Source organism: Homalodisca vitripennis, chromosome 5 (assembly GCF_021130785.1).
Source record: "Homalodisca vitripennis isolate AUS2020 chromosome 5, UT_GWSS_2.1, whole genome shotgun sequence".
NCBI lineage: Eukaryota > Metazoa > Arthropoda > Insecta > Hemiptera > Cicadellidae > Homalodisca > Homalodisca vitripennis.
Window position 1 is genome coordinate 44,992,602 of NC_060211.1, and position 20,547 is coordinate 45,013,148.

Consider the following 20,547-nt stretch of genomic DNA (forward strand, 5'->3'; position numbering starts at 1 on the left):
ATTACAGTTTGATCCAAATGCAGCGTCTTAATCTCGATGAGTATTCCCCAGGAATCTTTTCAGACTTACACCTAGGGTTTTATAATGACTCCAAACAGAATATATACGGCAATGAGGAAACTGGAGATGCCAAATTTCTGCACTTCTTAAACGACAAACAACAGAGTATTTCACAACAGAAAAAAGAATTCGTTCACTATATGGGCAAAAAGAAAGCTGAAATATGTGACCAAAGCGCGGGCGATTTAAACTTCCCTCAACAAAAACCTCAATGGGAATCCGAGATCTCCATTCATTGTGATCCAGACAAAAGCTACTCATGGGATGATGAAGCGGTCGTAACTAATAGAAGTGATGGGGATCATTTCTACAAGATATTACAATCGAAAGCACCTAAATCTGAAGAAACAGCATCATTGCTAGATCAGGTGGTAGAGCTGAGAGCGGAATTGGAAGAACGGATCAAAGATCTCGCTATCTTCAGAAAAGAAATACATGAAGTTGGAAAACTAATGAAGATAGATCTGTTTCAAACCACCGGAAATCATGCATCCCGACCGGACCAGCAAAATATTAACAATCACCGGCATACTGCAGTTCTTGCAGACAGAGTGCTCAATTCTGTACAACAGACAGCAAACAAGATACAGACTCTGTGCACTGAACTGGGTAATGAGTCATCGCCATAGCTCTGGTCGGAGAGAGAGATATCACTCATGTTAAGTATTCATGTGTCATTTTAATATTATATCATCTTGCATATAAGGAATAAGTGATATTAATAAAATATGTGACTGTTCAAACTGAATGCCTGTAAGCTCCATTTAAAAGATTTTGGAATAGTGAACATCTTTCATTTAATATTTATAACACAAGGAAATTTAATCTTTAATGGCAAATATTTTAATACATTTAAAAACTTTTTTATACATTTTTTTTTAATTAATGAACTACTCTTTTAAAATGGTTTTTACTTCAGTCATATTTCATAAATATACTGTAAACAATTCATGTTACTACTCGAAACGCTTTTGACACTAATAACAATTTTCTAAATTTACTACTAAAAAGTAGTAAGATTCCATTTTTTCTATTTCCATTAAAGGCGTATTTCATTTAGTTTAAAAGTATTCTAACAATAACTCGATTGCACCTCGATTTACTGTACAGTACCATCTGCTATGATACTAATTGTAGTTAAATTGATAATTTGTGAACACCTTCTGTACAGTACATTTTACTCGCTTTAATTCTCTTTTTATAGCTTTTTTTTTTCAAATTTAGACATTATTTTCAAGTACTATTTAATAAAAATAATGTATTGGACTTAGTTTTCTTATCAAGCCACCCACCAATTATTAAAAATAAAATATTCTATACAGTATTTTATATATATAAATATATATATATATATATATATATATATATATATATATATAAAATAAAAGTGATTGACAAGTAAGATAAGTTTATGGGAGTCACCCCAGACACACTGAAGGGACGAGATTTGATGCCAGTTTTATGGTGTTGCAGGACGTGAGCCGCATATACAGGCTTCATGTAGTCACAATTATTACTGTGTCACGATCATCTTCTGTGTAATAATAAGTCTTATTTAAATTATGAGAATTAATTACAGTTATGCAATTCTGGTCATTTTCTATAACACTTTAATTTAGTGCGATTTCTAGTTTTCCTTTAACTAAAGTTTGAGAGACAATATTTTTGTTGGCAGGACAATTTAACTTAGACGACCAAACACTGTAACGGCCGACGGTATTATATGGCTAGGATATTGCGCAAGTTTCTCGTGAGCTTCTAATCCGAGCTGTTATATGACTGAGCTCAGGCTTACTTGTTCACCATCGATTTAGTAAAGTGAAAATTTAACGCAAACCGCTCAAATGATTATTTGTAAAATAATCATAACACATCAGAAGAAGTTTCGTTTACCGACAGGAAAGAGTGTTACGTTTTGCAAACTTTTTAAGTTAAATACTAAATGGAAAACTCTGTAATCAGTTCAGAAAATGTAATTAAACCATTAAAATGTAACTAATCATTACATTTTAACTGTAGTAGGCGTAAATATATATAATTATATCTTTTAAAATTTAAATTGATCTCAAGAATAAAGGAAAGTTGCATATAAAGATGTACGTTTTTGCGCAGTGACAAAACCAATGTTCAAATAAGCAAATAAGAATATATGATAAGATTTGTTCATGAGACACCATAGATAACTTTTGTAGGTCAATTGTTTACTTCCTTTACGTGCTCTTATCTTGCTTTAATAAGCTTATGGTTATAACGTAATGATAAGTACAAACTACTAAATAACACATTTTATTTTTTAAATATTTTATAATTATAATATGCAGTTGATTATTTTGACCAACCAAAACGTCAATATTAATTATATTCCAAATATATCACTATAAACGCCGTCTTATTAGAAAACCAAATTTCATTTTATGTTCGCTTGTTATTTTGTGTCCCTGACATTTTGACTTAATATCATACTTGTGAATTATATGAAAAGACTGTAATTACTATATTATTCAGATCTTATAACGAATAAAACACAACGCTTCTTATATTTTTAATATATTTATCGTTTTAAAAATGATAAAAATCATGAATCTTGAATCTTGAAAAACATTAGGTCTTAAAGACGAAGGCCAGATAAGAATAGCATAGTCTTCACTGAAATTAAAAATGAAGAAGATACGCTTCTGGATGTGTTATTATAAAAGCTATAATCAATTCTCGATATGCCTCCTAAAAAAGGAACTAGAGTGTGGGACTTGATGTTTAATGATATTATTATTTCCCTCAATAGTGATCAGTGGTAGTTAGATTTGAATGGTTAAGATTTAGGAGGATGAAATGAGGAAAGGAGCAACCATCCAGCATTGGTATTCAAAACAGCAAGCTTTAGTTGAAGGTTTCAGAAATTTTATCTCTTTATGTAAAATTTCACCCACCACAAAATAGGCCTGACAAGGTGATTTAAGAAGTTTTAATGTACAACCTCATTTAATTCCAGCATAAAAACCAAAAACTAATTTTCCAAATGCATTTTCTAACTCGTATGGACTACGTAGGGAACTTCTATATTTCGATAAATTACCACCACAAGGAGGGGGAGTGCAATTGATATTCTCGAAATTACAAAGGTGCTAATCAGTATTTTAATCCTACCGATCAATTTTGATCATACACCATTTTCAATACGAGCGAGATTTTCTACTTGCGATCGGTTAAAAGTATACTAATCGCAGTACAAGCCCTCTGTGGTAGTGATAATTACAGTGATAAAAATTACTTCGTTTAACTTGAATTCGTAAATCTGAAGACCCTCTCAATAATATGTACAAAGGGGTAGTACAGGAAACTACATTTTCAAATCGAAATAGAGAGATTCACAGCATTAACCTAGAAGCTACCCTATAAAAATAAAATCAAAACAGTAAAAATATGTTAAGGTGTCCATTTAGGTATCCCTGATTGCGACAATAATTACCTAAGAGTTTATTACACTATGTAAGGGTGCCGGAGGGACCATAGGTGGGGAGGGGAGAGGCACTACCCCAATGCCAATTACAACGCGGGAACGATGCCGGAATCTTAATATCTTACAAGCTTAATGCTTGGATTTACCATTATTGATTCTACCTCATGATTTATCATTGTAATAAACGTGGTCCAAAGGGGTATTTTAGGCAGGTAATTGGGAAATGAACACAGAAAACATGTTATCCTGCCAATACTGTTCCTAATTCTCAACTGATACGATGAGAGAGGTCATTATATATTATCTGTAGCTTATAACTAGTTTATACATAAATCAGAAACATTTAACTTCATATTATTGAGAGGGTCTTCAGATTTACGAATTCAAGTTAAACGAAGTAATTTTTATCACTGTAATTATCACTACCACAGAGGGCTAGATTAAGAATTTACCTATAAGTTTGAAATATTGTCTCTAAAAGTTTTCTGAAACTTTGCTAACATAATTAATTTTTTGAAATCTTTCGGGCACCCTGTAGAAATCTACCTTACTTCCACAGATGTTAAGCTTCAACATGAAGAGATCAGTATAATGTAAAGATTTCTGTAGTAAATTATTAAGAAGCTTTCCATAGGATGTCAGCAGTGCTGAGCTCATTTTACTAATGCTGTTTTGTTAGAGAAATCACCGTGTTTTTGTTTGTAACCGTATCCTCACAGTTATGATGGAACGGTTTGCCCTATATCCTTCTAAAATTGCACACATACTCGAATCGATTTTGATTAACAGCCGCTTAAAAGAAACATCACTTTTTAAGAAATCAATGCTTCACCTTTTTAAAGTAGATTGTAATAAATATTTTCTGACAAAATACTTAAAATAATTGCATTACAGAGAGCAAGGGTAGTATTACATTAAGCCTAGACCACAAAGGGTAGGCTGGAAGCTGTGAGATTGTCAAATAACAGTTTTGAGTAGTTTTGTGCTCCAGGCTAGAAAGCTGATTTGAAAAATTGTGAATGGCTTATAAAAAGGAAAGGCAGGATGTGAAAAAAGCCTAAAACGTCTTCGTTAGTTTTAAGTGTGTCGAGCAGAGAAAATAATATTAAATATATATATATATATATATATATCTGTATTTTTTTAATCATTTAGGTACCCTCCCATTTCAATCCCTATAAAAACTGAAAGAATTTACAATCGATTTATTCTTAAGGGAATTTGATTTCATGATAAACAAAACTCTGCCCTTACTCAATGCATTAATTCACCTTCGGTTCCTATACTATAACACGCAGTATTCCTTAAAACGCTCCTTCAAATTGGGTTAGTAGAAAAAGATGAACTGAAATAATATTTTTATGAGTTTAGTATAAAATTGAAAAGATTTTTCAGTAGATAAATAGTTCGGTGCGACACATAGTAACTATTAGAAGTCTTTTTCCAATGCAAGTGTCTTATAGTATAAATTGACTAAGAGCATTCAAAATGTTTAACAACGTAAACATGTATGCTCAAAAATAACATCTTTGTTTATACTTCTATTAACGAGTACAAAATAATTATTCTTTAATATTTAATAAGAAGGAATGTTGTTATTTTAAATGCTCTTAAAAAGAACTTCATTAACTATATAATTTATCTTTTCACTATAATTTTTTTATTCTATTCACATATCGTGGATATTTTGTTACCTCACGTTTACAAACTCAACTATTTCTTGTGACATATTATTTTGTCCTGAATTTAAAGTTTTTAAGTCCATCAAAGTTGAATAAGGAAACAAATACACACCGATTTCCCCTCTTTATAAAGAGATTATATTTATATATATGTATATTATATTTATATATATATATATATGAAGAGATTACCTCACTGACTGACCTATACATCAATGGACAAAAAAACCCATGAAAGATAGAGACATGATGCTTGGTGCATAGGTGTGTCTTGTGCCCTAGAGGCGCACTGAGCAAAGGTTATCTGTGATCTCAGGACCACAAACCATTGGCCTCTAGTTTCGAAATTATCATAAGAATTTCACTGATGCAAATACATGTGTATTAAAAGAGCTTGTTACATATAATTAACTTTTATGTATAAGCATCGTACAATTACAACACAACCATATGTTTATTTCATTTATCTACCATTTAAAATTTGCTTACATTTACAATCTTTTGGCCTCTATAGTTTCTAAATTCCCATAAGAATTCAATTGATGCAATTGCATGTGTATTAAAGAGCTTGTTACATATAATTAACTGTCCTGTATTAGCATCGTAGAACTACGACACGACCATATGCTTATGTAATCTATCTACCATTTAAAATTTGCTTACATTTACAATCTTTTGGACTCTAGAGTTTCTAAATTCCCATAAGAATTCAATTCATGCAAAATGCATGTGTATTAAAAGAGCTTGTTACATATAATTAACTGTCCTGTATTAGCATCGTAGAACTACGACACGATCATATGCTTATGTAATCTATCTACCATTTAAAATTTGCTTACATTTACAATCTTTTGGCCTCTAGAGTTTCTAAATTCCCATAAGAATTCAATTCATGCAAAATGCATGTGTATTAAAAGAGCTTGTTACATATAATTAACTGTCCTGTATTAGCATCGTACAACTACGACACGACCATATGTTTATGTAATCTATCTACCATTTAAAGTTTTCTTAATTTATAATATTAAAACCATACAATAACACTTTAAAACCAGTTTTAAACTGTTTAAATTTGATTTAAAACCGTATTTAATGGCTGGTAAGGTCCTGTGGGATCCCCGGAAGCTCTACAAATTACAACTAAGTTAGATAAATAATACGGAGTTTGGTGGACCACACCCTTGCCTAGCTGCTAAAATACATATAACCACTCTGTTTTCCAGTGATACAAACACAAACATTCATCTGGTACGAGTACAGGATTTATCACTATCACGTCTCTATGAATAGACAAAATATGGTGCTGGTTATAATTACAATAAATATATTGTATATATCCAGGTTTGCATAGATCTATGAGGAAGCTGAAGGTCTACACGGGTGGTCACTTACTGGAAATTATTCATCTAAAATGTATTTATTATTATTTATTAAATATACAGCTAATAAGTTTTAAAATATTTATAAACTAACAACTCAATTTAGATGCGAGAATTTTACGTGTTCTACACATTAGTAGTACTCGTATAAAACTGTGTGTTAAATTTACATTATAAACTTGGGAAAGTTTCATTTCGCTCTTTCAGTAAGTCTGTTTGTCTATCTGTCTGTCTGTACGTACGATATTTCGAAAATCCCTCGTATCTCAAGAGTAAGAGAGTAGGAGTTACAGGTGCTGGGCAGAGTTCAGTCCAGGAATAGCATTGTTGACACAGTCTGCTCGTCCTCAATTTATCACGGTCTCTCTTTAACCAATTCGCTGACCCGCCCTTAGCCCTTTAGAAACTCGATCTAAATCCAGTACATAAATCTCGTGATTAGAGATACGGGTTTTGCATGTAATTCAGTAAAATTGAGAATAACTGAATGTAGATTCGATTAATTGATTATTTAAATGGACATATTAGAGTAATAAGTTGTTGCTGGACCTTTACGTCATTTTATTTTATGATCCAAACATGATTTTTCAGAAAGGGGGGATTAATGAAGGTCTTAAGATTTCCTAATCGCCTTAAAAATTGAAACAGTAAAGGAACTTTATAGTAATTTAACTTTAAAAAGTCAATGTACAACAATGTACAGTATAGTTAAAATTTACGCTTTAGCTTTATACTTCATGTCCGTTCACCACGATTATTTCAGAGTTTGCTAGTTAACATTTTTTTTTTTTAATATCGATAAAGTAGTATATCATTTTAAGTGCACCGTTGTGTAGGGGTAAGATAGCGTTCTTTATAACAGAGAAGTCATGGATTAAATTCGTGAGAAGTTGTATAAATTTTCGTATTGGTTTGAAATGTGTTTTTCTTTAAGAAGGTTTAATATAATAAATTACAGCGTAGAAGATAATCCCATACTTTTTTTTGAGCAAAAACAATTATATAATACATTAATCCAATAAAATTTAAAAATGATATTTAACATTTTGACCAACGCCACAGAGTTTAAATGATTATTTTGTAATAAAGTATCACCTATACAGGGTGAAATTATTTTTGTCGGGGTTGTATTGGTACTTTCAAGTTCGCAAAAAGATTAAACTGGTAACCGTTCTTACTTTTTGTACTGCTTGTCTTAAAAATAAAATTTGAAAACTTCGAAATAGCGCTACTTTTTTGAATACGGTAGCCAATTTTTTTTTAACAAACTGTTTTTTCATGATGCATTACGATTAAAAAGGCAATCCAACTGTTATTTTTATCTTTATTCTACGATTAGGAATAGCCTCTTTGCAAGGATAACTAGCGGGAATTGTAAAATTGTCAATGTCTACAGCTTCTTAACGAGTACATTTATAACAAAACCCAAGAATTAAAAAAAGTCTTTAATCATAAAATATAGGATGCTCATTAAGAACTATTAGAATTTGTCACCATATTGAAAATAGTGGTGATATTTTTTTTTTTTCAAAATTCATTTGAAATCAAATCTAAAAATAAGAATGGTCCTTTGTCAAACTTATAGTTTAAAATATATGAACAAAAATACCACGTAATATAGCCCTGTACAGTAACGATATAACATTTATTCATTTAGAGCTTGTTAGACTTCAACTATATTTATATATAACAGTAAACAGTGAGAACGTGTCGAGGATTTCACACTCAAGACGATCACTTCTTACTTAAACGGGTCGTTAGTGTAACAACTCCCGGCCCTCGAGGACAGTCCACCCAATCAATCCGTGTGATTGATAGAAACTCTCTCACACACACCGAGTTTTCTTTCAGAATATTCTACGTATTTCTAAAGCTACAGTGTTTAAGTTTAATGGCAAAGATATATGTAATTTTACCAAACCTTTTTCAGTTAAGAAAAGTTACATCACAAATCGTTATGTAAATATACTTATATACCAAAACATTTTTTTTAAATATATGATGAATTTTAATAAACTTAAAAACTAATTGCAATAAACCAAAGCAATGGAGTTTCAATAGAGCATACTGAACGTAAAGAGAGTTAACCCTTGGGCGGATTGTCCTTTTAACATCAAAATCAATTTTCCTTGAACCAAGAGAAACCATTTTACCAAGTTACGGCTCTCTAGGATCTTACTATCAAAATTTATCACAGACGGACAGACGGCGGCGCAGTTTTAAGAACGGCGTGTCGAGGACGACCCATTGATATGAAGGTAAAATTCCCTAATTTATGTTTTCTTACTTTGAGCAGAAACTGTTCCCCTTTTATGCCTTATTCTGCCGTCCTCATTTACCACTGGCCTGTGTCCTTATATAATAGAATAAGATTACATTTAAACTGTCTGCATACCTTAGACATTTCCATGTTAAAAGTGTCATAAGCTATAGGAGCAATACTTCCTTACCTCTAATATACGTCAATATGTAATACACAATACACATAAATCCATAATTTGTAGTAAAGTCGGAGCAGCTATAATTATTTTTATGAATATTATTTAAATCAAATAAAACAACAATTTTAGTCAAGTTCACAGTTTCGAAAAACTTCCCCTAAGAAGAAAGGTAAGGGTTTAGACAAGAAGGAATAAATGGACTGGAACAATGGACAAATGACAGTTATGAGGGTTTTTATGGAAGCTATTCCAATACTTTTCATTCTGAACTTGGTCATCCTTCAAGTGGTTAAACCTCTATGGACAGGATTTTAACAGTAAATAACAACATTATAAAACTGTAATCTCCGTTATTTAACCAATTAACATTTGGAATTTAATTTTAATGTTTCTTCAATAACAATTTAGGTGAGCCAAGCTGCTATCTCACGTGCAGTTAAGTCCTTACGATGGCTAATTCTTTCCTAACTTACAAATTACGTTATTTATTATCTATGTATTAACAGTGTAGACTAAAAACCACACTTCATATCCATTTAGATAAAACGATTTTTTTGAACTAACTATATTATTATTATGCTCGATCAAAAAATATCAACATAATGATGCTTTTTTTTCTAAAAATGTGTTCGATACTTAAGAGTTCCAGCCCGGATGGAATCAACTGTGTACCACGGATAGGTAGTTAGTTATGGGCTAGTAGAGGAAAAACGTACGATGTTTATGATCTTATTACCACACCATTAAACTTTTTTTGCTTTTTGTTGCAAATTGTATATTAAATATTAAAAATATGAAATATAAGTTAGAGTTCTTTTTCATATAACCAATACAACCATAGAAAATATTGAAAATTCATTGGAAGCATATTAGTTATATCTTGCGATACTTCCCATAATTATTAGACTGAAACAATTTGTAAATTGTTATCGTGTTTAATATTGTTTTAATAGTCTTACAATCAAGATGACCGCCACTACAGCAGGCCTTTAAGTTGTCCGATGGTGTGGATTAACATAAAAATGCAAGAAGTATATAAGGATTCATTTTTTTGGATTGAATCGTAGCATATATTATATGGAATCTATAACTTCATCAAAAGTTTTTATGCTATTGTCGTCATAATATTCAATAATTTTTAAGCTTAGCAGAATAATTTATCATTTTTAAAACAATGAATCTTCTTTGTCTATTACATCCAAACTATTTAACCGAAAGAAATAAATAGTCAAACTAAATTCATTTACAAATACCATATAATCCATAAAATGCTTGTAATTGTAAAAGACATTATCGTGCTTTTCCACATTTAAACGAAAATGTTAACCCAAAAGGGCTTATAATAAGAATTTTCGGATTTATAAGGGACCAAACATCAAAGAATCCTGCCACGTCATGAAAATATTTCGAAATATAGATTCTTACCAGAGGGTGTGCCACATTTTACAACCTAAATCTCCTCTGTAACAAAAATATGATTGTATAAAGTGGTGTTTAATTATTTTCTACCTTTAATTCATTTCCTTTATTGATCTCAAGAAAAATCAGTGTGTGTGTGTGTGTGCTTACACAGTTAAAGTTTGCTTTCGGTTCCTGGGCTGTACAAATATAAATAAACTTGATTACAACAATCAACATAGTTGTTAAATCTATATATATATAAATGAAACTGTTCGTGTGTAACAGCATCACTCACAAACGGCTGGACGGATTCGCCTAATTTTTTTTTTAATTTGTTCGTCTTGATCTGTAGAAGGTTGATAGGTTAGAAGGATATGATTTGCAATTTACTTTTTATCCCTTTCCCGATTCAGGATTCCGCCCCACTGGTTACAGAAATACCCGTAAGAAATGCATTGCAGCAAACATATGTTATTAAGTGAAAGAGTCTTTTCAAATTTTTAATCAGCTGTTCTTTGTAAACATATATAATGCGACAAAAAATTGTTGTTATTTTTGACAGTAACTAAGTAAACATAAATATTTTTGACGTTTCTATGTAAACAAACATTTTTTGACATTTACAACGTGTCACAAATGTCAAATTTTTGATAAACGTGATTTGATATCTTTTTTACAATTTCCAAGAACAGTGTTATTTTCCATCAGTAAAAGGTTTAAAAAAATAGGCAAGTATTTTTGTTTTCTCATGTAAATATTCCAGTGTATTTTATATCCATGCACGATCTCATTATTTATAACTAAGCCAATGTATGATATGGTCTATTAGTGACATGGACTCTAAATATCCATCTAATACATTCATGTTTCATGCATCAAAACAACACATTTCTGGAGAAAGCTGTCATTCTGATCTGACTTCAGTGATGGATAATCCATTGTCATAGTCGTGGAGGAGTCCCCCCCCCCAAGTTTGACAAATATAGGGTGATTCCTAATACAACTAATAACGTTGTTTACCAAAACGCATTAAAATAAACAAAAAACTTTTATAATAGATTTTATGATATGCTACGATGTATTAGTAGAGCAATAAATTAATTGGAAAAACGTATAATAAAATTAGTATTTCTTTTCGATGCTTGATTGATGTAGCCCTCTCTACTGCCACGCGAGCGGAGCCGCGGGTTTAGGCTAGTTCTTTATAAATATAAGCATTTGCATAATTAAAATAGGTAACGAGGTTTAATGTATTGAGACAAGACACTGAAGTATTCAGCACAATTTACTACATTGTATTCAACAACTTTATAACCAGTGTTTAATTCGTATCAAAATTGTGCTTGCGAATTACAATTTTATGAATAGAACCTCAACAACCAATTTAAACCAAGTAAAGTGATTCGACATCAAATCAAACTTTCTGGCCCCCTTTACTGCTCTGAACCGTCAGTTCATGAATATGATTGCTTATGTTATGTAGGTGATTTAATATATATTTACACACAAAAATATATAATGGCTGATTACTGTCACTTGGCTTTGCCTTGTTAATTTATATTCTCGTTCTTTCACATTATGTGCTAAGTACAGACTTGGCTTGTGCTATGTTAAGTTGTTTTTATAATCCACTAAGCACTGATAAGACAGGAAGATTTGACACTAGAACTATAAAATAAAAGAATTAATATTGCTTGATTGAAACTATTGTATGCTATTTTAAAATAGAAATCGGCTATGTAAAAAAGTATATAAATGTGGTGCCGTCTTAGAACATAGTCTTATGAATTAAATGCCGTTATAGAATTATTTCACTGGCAATGCAGATTAAATACCTGTCGTTATTATATATACTTTCATAAACGGTACAATCTATTATTTTATATTTAATTCTGTATTATAATAGTAAATGTAATTGTTCAGATAGTACAGTATATCTAGATAATGAACTATCGACTTCTGTATAGCAATAATTATCAAATTCTGTATAAAGTATTAAACCGCGTTAATATTTCCAACTTACATTACATTTATAAGGACTGCACAATAAGGGGAAAACGTCTATATTATGTATAATTTTAGAATTAATCAATTAATAGATGTAGTTTTCCGAAATATGGCACCACCATCGAGAATGGTGTAGTATGTTACTGAGATTACCTTTCGTTTTCTCAAATTAAGAATATGTACGAGGGTCAGTCAAATATAAACAAGACTTTTAACTTATACGTTTATTAAAGCTAAACAATACAATGATTACATGTTACTGCTTTTCTACATAGTCTCCCTCAACTCTCACACACTTTTCCCAGCGTGAGGATAGCTTATGGATCCCTTCTTCATAAAAGATTTGAGGTTGTGTCTTGAACCAATTGCACACAAATTCCTGTACTTCCTCATCACTTTCAAAACGGTTTCCACTAAGTGCTTCTTTGAGAGGACCAAAGAGGTGAAAGTCACATGGAGACAAATCTGGGCTGTAGGGAGGATGTTCCAATGTTTCCCAATGAATTTGGCATAATTTCTCTTGGGTCAAGGCAGCTGTGTGAGGCCTAGCATTGTCATGAAGCAAAATGACATCTCTGATTTGCTGATTACGCCTTTTGTTCCGAAAGGCTGCTTTTGCTTACTCAAGAAGTTGACAGTAATAAGCAGCGTTCACAGTACGACGTTCGTGTAAACAGTCAATAAGCAAAACGCCTTTGCAGTCAAAAAAGATGGTGGCAAGAACTTTCCCAGCAGACAACCGTGTTTTGGCTTTCACAGGGCGAGTTTCGTCTTTCCTTCGCCACTCCATTGACGCCATTTTGGATTAAGGAGTGTAGTGATGGACCCACGTTTCATCACAGGTTATTATGCGATTTAAAAAACCATTCCCCTCTCTCTCAAGCCGATTTAAAAGCCTTTGGCAAATGTCTCTCCGGGTTTCTTTTTGATCGAGAGTCAGAAGCCGAGGGACCCATCTTGCACAAATTTTCCGAAAACCCAGATGCTCTGTGACGATGGAATGCACACTACGATGACTAATTTCCACTTCACTGGCAATTTCATCTATCGTTAAGCGTCGATCATTTTCAAGAAGTTCACGAACAGCACAAATGTTCTCATTAGTCAAACTGGTCCTTGGACGCCTATTGTGACTTTCATTTTCAACTGTTTCACGTCCGCCTTTGAAATTTTTAACGCAATCGTACACTTGAGAACGTGATAAAGTCTTATCCCCAAACTGAGTTGTCAGTCTAACAAAAATTTCACTTGGTTTAACACCTTCGTTTGTCAAGAACTTAATAATAATTCGTTGCGCAACTGCAGGTACAACCTCTTGTTCAGACATGGCTACAATGACAAACAAAACAGCACTGAGAACGCATTGTTGCAGCTTTCCCCCTCATCCAGGCTGCCCCCTACCACTACTGCAACATGGCTACCTGCTACAACCTGGACGTTGGGTATAGTAATAAAAGTCCTGTTTATATTTGACTGACCCTCGTATTAGTCGTCATTCTCTTTGTTTTGAAGTTGGTCATTTCTATTTAAAAATTTTACTATTATGGTTACGAGTGATAGTAATAATAATATAAATTAGGATTAATAAATTATAACTGTTTTTGCGAGTGTCATAAATGGTCACAATCAAGGTGAAGTAATAGTGAGAAAAGGTCCCTGTAACCCATTTGTCTAGTAGAGTCACTATCAAGACGTGATGAAGGGTAGGTGTACGAGACCGTCTGAACACACAGGGAGGCAAACATCCGTTCAGCTGGAAATTGTCCCTATATTGCGAGCTGTTAATATTAGGCGACCTGTGTCAATAGTCAGCATCTCTTCCTTTATGAGATAAAAGCTAGTCCAGATAACCATGTGGTATAAAATTGGTCCAGATTACTAGATAAGATAAATACATGTTGAGATAACCAAATAAGATAAAACCAAGTCAAATAAAAAATAAGGTAAAGATTAGTCTAGATAATTAAATAGGATAAAATTAGTCGACAAAACTAAATAAGGTAGAAGTAGCTTATATAACTAACTGAGATCACACTACTAAAAATAACAATATGGTATAAATTAGTGTCTATAACTTGATGAGATAAAAAATGACGTAACAATTAGATAAGACAAAACCAATCGAGAAATCGAAAAGGGACAATAACTATTCGAGATAAATAAGTGAGAAAAAACTAATCGACATAACTAAATTAGATAAAACTACAGCATATAAACTAATAAGATAAAGACTAGTTAGATAAGTAACAAAAAAACCTAGTTAGATAATAAAAAGTAGAGATTAATAAATTTGATAAAAATGAGTCGAGAAACTATAAAAAATCAAATTGTGAAGCAAGTTAAACATACATATGAGAGTTAGTTGTACTAAACAACATACATTAATTGTAATTGAATATATTTTACATTTTCTTTTGAGAATACAGTAACGCCGCAAAATGAGGTTTTCCAATATGAAATTCGATACCAATAATTGCCGGCCCGCGCTCCACATTCGTGTCAGTATGTGTAAGTGGTGTTGCATTCAATAGAACAATAACTCTGGGACAACAATAGTCACTTACCATTTGCTCACTATGCCTTCGATTTGAACATTCATACCCCAATTAAATTTTGGACTGTAGTGCTAGAAATGTGTATGCAGTCATTGCAATAAAACTATTTTTCTGTCTTGGCGCGTCGGTGTGTCTAGCCAGCATTCATGGATACCATTATTTCAAAATAGCCATGTTCCAAGAAATGTTTATATGCCTGTCTCATAATCCAAACAGATATTAAGAATCGAGTGAACTTCGTTTATTATTGTACAGATCTATGAAACCTGCAATCAATAACATATGTATTTATTTTAATATACTGGCGTAGTTGTCCAAAAACATTGATAAAAGACCTAACTAGAGATTAGCACAACTAGTTCGCTGTTGTGGAGCATGCGTTATTGTTGTGTCGAGATTTTGAGTTAATGATCATTATTATTTTATGCTATACGGTTTTTATATTGCCTTCTTTTACGATATTGCCTTCTTTTATTCCCAGAAGAATACGGAATTATTATATAGCCAAATTAATGATGATTTGTTTATTTTAAAAAATTGGTGTCTTACAAACAAAATGCTTGTAAACGTTGAGAAAACAAAATATGTAAATTTTGGTTTCAATGATTTCAACTTTCATTCTGAATTTGTATTTCACGAATTTACTTGCAGAGGCGACGTAAATCTATGTCCTGTAAGCGAATTGAAAAACAGGATAATTTTAAATATTTAGGAGTCATTTTTGATCGGAAGCTAACATGGGATAAGCACGTAACAGTTTTGCAAAGAAAATTAAAATCTTCAATTAGAAAATTTTACTTTCTACGAAATTTTTGTGACGAACATTTGTTACAAACTCTGTATTTTGCTTTGGTCGAATCAAGACTACAATATGGGTTAGTTTGCTTTGGAAGTACTTTTAAATATCTAATAGAGAAATTAAGAGTTGTGCAAAACCATTTTATAAGAATTATTTCTCATAAGAAAAGACGTGATAGTTCTTTCCCAATTTTTGCTAAACTTAAAATACTACCTTTGCAACATCTATTTGTATTTAAGGTACTTAGGCTATTTTACATTAAAAGTGGTAATTTGGGAACTACGGACTTAAATTACGGTACTAGAATTATAGACCAGAGAATGTTTCGACTACCAAAAGTCAATAAATCAATCGTAAAGCAGTCTTTTATGTACAATGGGCCGAAACTATTCAATAAATTACCATATGAGTTGAAAATTGCCGTTAACGATAAGTTTTTTTATAGGAAATTAAAAGAGTTTTTACTGACAATAGAGGATAGAAATTTTGTTTGTTCTTTTTCAAATAAAATTACTTGTACAAATAAAGACTGAATAAATAAAAATAATAAAAACCATGTAAATAAACGAGGATTAAATTTTAAGTTTGTTTGAAATGTTATGTAATCTATTATATCATTATTATTTTATTATTGAATTTTAATTATTTTTGTGTACAATTATTTATTTTAATTTCATTTAAACTGCTAACCAAGTTTTACTTTTATTTAATGTAGTTCATTCTCAACATAGAAACTTATTTTTTTGATATATAAAGGAAAAGTAGTTGTGTGTAAATAAATAAAACTATTTTAGAGTAAAAGGTACAAGTTGTACTTCAGAAAGATTTTAGTTCAGTTTTAGATTTGGTTCTGAGTTTAAGTTCGTAGTGTTTTAGATAAATAGTAGTGATAAGACTTATGTGGACGCCACAGAGAGCAGCCCGGCTGAAACAATTGAACTTTTATCTGGACGCAGATAAGATACTTGTAATTTAAGTACTCGCACTGGCCACACTACTTGTAAAAGTGGTCAGTCTTTCCAAAGATTGTATTTTGTTAATGGCTGTACATATTTGCTGTTGGAAATAAATTCAATTCTTCAATTCTTCTTCAATATGGCCGTGTTAACTCTTTTCTCTTTGAGTAACCACTTTTAAGATTTCAGATTTTACATCTAAAGAAAATAATTTATAACAACCATCAAAGAGTTGTAGTTCTTTTTATAATAGCTTAATATTGTAACCAATGCAAATATACAGTTATCCTTCTAAATAATCAACTATCAGCAATGAATTTTACACATTTGCTAAATACATAAAAGTTCAATATTAAAATGTCTCCTCATTATACAGCCTACTGTTTAAGAAGCAATGCAGATTAATATAGTTTACTATGACGCAAAATAAATACTAGAATAGAATTTAAATATTTAATTACATTTATAAATCCGGAACAGAACAATATTTGCTGTTGGGGTGGATAAAACGTACAAAGAGAAAGGTTTGGAAGTTGTCGCAAGTCTGATAGAAACGATCCAGTAACAAAGCAATGTCCACTCGCAACACAGGAACTGACAGAGTCAATACAAGGCTTTGTTTCACATTTTCTCATTCTTTTTTGGAATTTAACTCTTTATTTTTCATAATTTTAATCTATGCATAAAAGTCTATTCTTTGTTCACTAGTTATTATCTATCTACAAGCGGTCTGGAGTGTTATTCAACCTGTCAAAACGGTTGCCAAAACTTACTTACAACTCCATTATTACTTTTAGTGCTTAACTAATAATTTTAATATTGGAATCTCAGTTCTTTCCAGATTTAATTTTTAACAGTATGCATATATTTTACTGTATCAAATGTATGTAAAAAATAATAAAATACACAGAAACGTATAGGAATTTAAATAGTCCATTTGTAAATGAATTGTTATTTGTAAATTATATATTATTACATATTATAGATTTAAATAATATTACTTTAATTTAATGTTAAAACGCTAATTTTTCTTGAGTTTTAACAGGCTGATGTTATTTTGTAATTCTTATATTCCTCAAATACATCGAATAATAAAATGGAAATAATGTATACGTAATAGGATTAGTTAAATTGCTTTAAAATCCGGTAATTATTTGTGATTTGATTTAACCAAAACTAAATATGACACCAATACAATATTATACTTTATAAATTTAAATATTAAACGTACTTAAAATTATTAATGATCCAGAACTAACTTATTTGTATTTGATAAAATGTACTATACAAGTTTAAAATTTGTATTCAATCGTGGTATATTGATATTTTTCACTAACCCAACCGTAAAATTATTCTATCTTGCCAATCAACTTAATATCCTTAGTCAGAAAATATTGACTACAGTTCCCAATAACTGACTTCTCACAAACTCAGAGTATGGTTTTGGAACGAGGGAAGTTTTGTTACACGTCGTTTCGTGATGTCTTTGACGATAATCTAAGCTCCTTTATTTACCTGACAAATAGAATACATTTCAATCCTATAAACGTTGTTTTATACACTTTGTAACATATATGGTGGAAAATGTCTGAACTCCTATTATCTAGTATGCTTTCAATCTAAGCTAACCGTTAAACAGGGCGTCGATCAAAATAGAATATGTACTTACGTTATTAACATAATCCTATTATTAATGTTCATCTCTACGTGATCTGTTTTGATGACGCTTTTAAAGGGCTTCACCATTTCCAAGTTCTTGGTACAACAAACAAAAAATACTTGGTGGCATTTGTTTCCTTATATCGTTTTTATTACACTGTTTATACATGTTGTTATTTTACTAATTCTAGTTATTAGGTAGTTATTCTATTTGTTTTAACTGTTATATAATCTATTTCTATTTTAAATTATTTGAGGTTTCTTATTAACGATGGAAGGTTTAAAAAGACTTTCAGACATTTGTCATCGTTATATGTTACAAAATCTCGTGCACGGGACTTCTATTTTATGTTCTAGTTATGTCGCCACCTGTTATCTTCTGGTATACATTTTGCATTACGTAACGATGGCAAATATCAGAAATATTATTACCCTGTCAAATCTATTACTGTTAATTTTTGACGCAGCTGTTAATATATACTTTTTATTTAATTATTTCATATTGTTTATTTACATTTCTAAAAGGGAGCTATTTTGTGAAATCTATTTTTTACTATGATGTAATACTTAATGTGTCGAAATTATCGCTTACCTAACGCATTATGTAAAACCACAATGTGAAGTAATCAGAGTACATGACTTGGTGTGTAAATATCTATTACGCGTAATTTGCATTTTCAAAAGTCACATATCCAAGAAATTAACGTTTAGAATTGTTAAGGTGGCAGGAGAGTTTGATTCAAAGTTGAGTCAATTAACTTGGCTTAAATTGGTGTTTTTGTTCCTTGAATGAACGTTTTCTTGGAACTGTCATAAACCTACTTGCAACTGGAATAATTTTATAACAAAATCTCTCAGTAGCAACATGTGGAGTTGTCAAGTACTCGACAAGTACAAGCGCGGCACGCAGCAAACACTTAGTTTTCAGGCTGTTGATTGTTTTGCGATATACGAGTACCTAGTACCTAAAGTAAATATGTTGCTAAATCCTTCTGCTCCGTTAACTTCAGCCTATCTATACTTGAGTCCTTTTAGCGTTGTAATAAGTTGTAATAAGTTCAAATACTGACAAAAATTCCGAAAAATATGATGAATTTTTTGTTACTGTACAGTGGTAATTACATTGTTTCCCGCATAGCAGAAATTACTCGATCTCCTTCAGATTATTTGCACATTCTTAACATATTTTATCGACAAAATAAACTATAAAATTTATATTACAACGATTACCACATTTTATCGTAGCTCTTTTATTGCCAGATAAAGTATTTAACTAGTTTACTTATAAAGACCTTTTAAATAAATGCCTGGATAGTGAAAACATTAGGATAAGTTTTTATTATATTCTTCTCCATATTCAATCTTTAAACAACACAGTGAAATTATATTTTAAACCTATTTCTAAGACATTCATAAAAAGACAAATTTGTCACATTACTCATGAAATAAGAAAATGCTACTATGCTTAATATGTTGCTTTAAAAGTCTAAAAATTAAATGGCTCTTGATACATCTTGTAAATAGTTAGCCTATAAGTGTTATTATATCACATGTTAAAATTCCATACACAGATTTTTTATACATTTAATTTATTCTACGATTTTCTTATTGTCATTATGGTTGCCCATAAGACCTACACTAAAATGTTCGCTAACACTTGGCCAAATACCATGAAGTGACTGACATCCATAATCATTGAATCCAATGCTGTATGGAAAAGAAGCTTCATCTTAAATGTCAAGTCAGTTCGTTCTCGATATATCGTGCGAAGAGATAGACATTAAAGAAACTGATCCTTCCACCCAGTCATAGGCTTCGCTAACGTTCAGCCAATATATATTAATATACATATATACATAAATATTAATCATACTGTTACATAGGCATAATTTACCGTTCTTCACATCAGTCTTTTGGATTTAAAGTGAATGGAACAAAACACTGTAGTGGGAAAATGGAACCATTAAGCTATTTGCAAGACAACTTATATTCGTTAAACCACATCATGAATAATACAATGTGCGGACAAGTCTTCCCCTAACTCTCTCCTCCATATTCATTACCCCGACTTAGTGAATTTTAAATAACTTAAGACTCACATTTAACAAAACTGTACCTAACTGTTGCTGGAAGCCAAGCCTAAAATAACTG